Genomic DNA, 1283 nt, shown 5'->3' with positions numbered 1-1283 from the left:
GAAAGAAAGAAAGAAAGAAAGAAAGAAAGAAAGAAAGAAAGAAAGAAAGAAAGAAAGAAAGAAAGACAGGAAGGAAGGAAGAAAGAAAGAAAGAAAAGAAAAGAAAAAAGAAGCAGTCAATCAGTTTTCAAAATGGTTATACCAGAAGTATGAGTTCCAGGTGCTCCATATCTTGGACAACCCTTGATATGGTCAGGTTTTTAAATTTTAGCCATTCTCACTGGTGTACAGTGGCATATCACTGTCATTTTTAATTTGCATTTCCTTAATGACATGATATGGAGCAACTTTTTCATGTATTAATTTGTTATCAATATGTCTTCCTTGGTGAAATATCTTTTCAAATATTTTGCCTATTTTTAAAATTAGATAGTTTGCCTCCATATTATTGAATTTTGAAAGTTCTTTATGTATTTTAGATATAATTCCTTTATCATGTACTTAATTTGCAGATGTTCTCTTTCAGTCTGTGGTTTCTCTGTGGTTCCATTCTCATAATACTATCTTCAAAAAATCAGATATTAATACTTTAATGTATTTAAAAGTTTTAACGAATGAGTTTTAAAATTAAAATTTTTTTAAGTTTAATGAAGTCTAATTTATCAATATTTTCTGTTATAGACTGTGTTTTTGGTGTCATATTAAGCAATCTTTGACTAACTCTAAAGCTACAAGATTTTTTCCTATGTTGTCTTTTAAATCTTTGTTATTTTAGATTTTATAATTAGGTATATAATCCATTTTGAGTTAATTTTATTATGTTATGGATTGAAGTTCTTCTTTTAACCGTATGGATATGCAATTTTTCTAGCACTGTTTTTGAAAAAGACTATGCCTTTTCCACTGACTTATTTTTGAACCATTGTCAAAATTCAGTTTCCATGTATGTATTGATATATTTCTGGACACTTTATCCTGCTCCATTGACCAATATCTCTCTGTTTATACCAATACACACTATCATCTTGCTTAATAGCTCTACATTAAGTCTTGACATTAGGTGGCATAGTCCAACAACTTTGTTCTTTCTCAAACTTGTTTTGGATATACTAGGGGTTGTTTTTGTTTTTTGTTTTTTGTTTTGTATTTCCATATGAATTTTAGAATCAGCTTATCAATTTCTACTAAAAAAAAGCCATCTGGGATTTTGAATGTGAATGCATTTAATCTATAGATCAATTTGAGAAGTATTTACATATTGACTATTGAGTCTACTAACTCAGGAACACAATATATTGCTCCACTCACTTAGATCTTCCTTAATTTCTTCTTAGATATTATTT

The sequence above is a fragment of the Callorhinus ursinus genome, unplaced genomic scaffold (assembly GCF_003265705.2).
Source record: "Callorhinus ursinus isolate GAN/ISIS: 27379988/994484 unplaced genomic scaffold, GSC_fseal_2.0 scaffold2, whole genome shotgun sequence".
Lineage (NCBI taxonomy): Eukaryota > Metazoa > Chordata > Mammalia > Carnivora > Otariidae > Callorhinus > Callorhinus ursinus.
Note: the sequence above shows the minus strand (reverse complement) of the source record.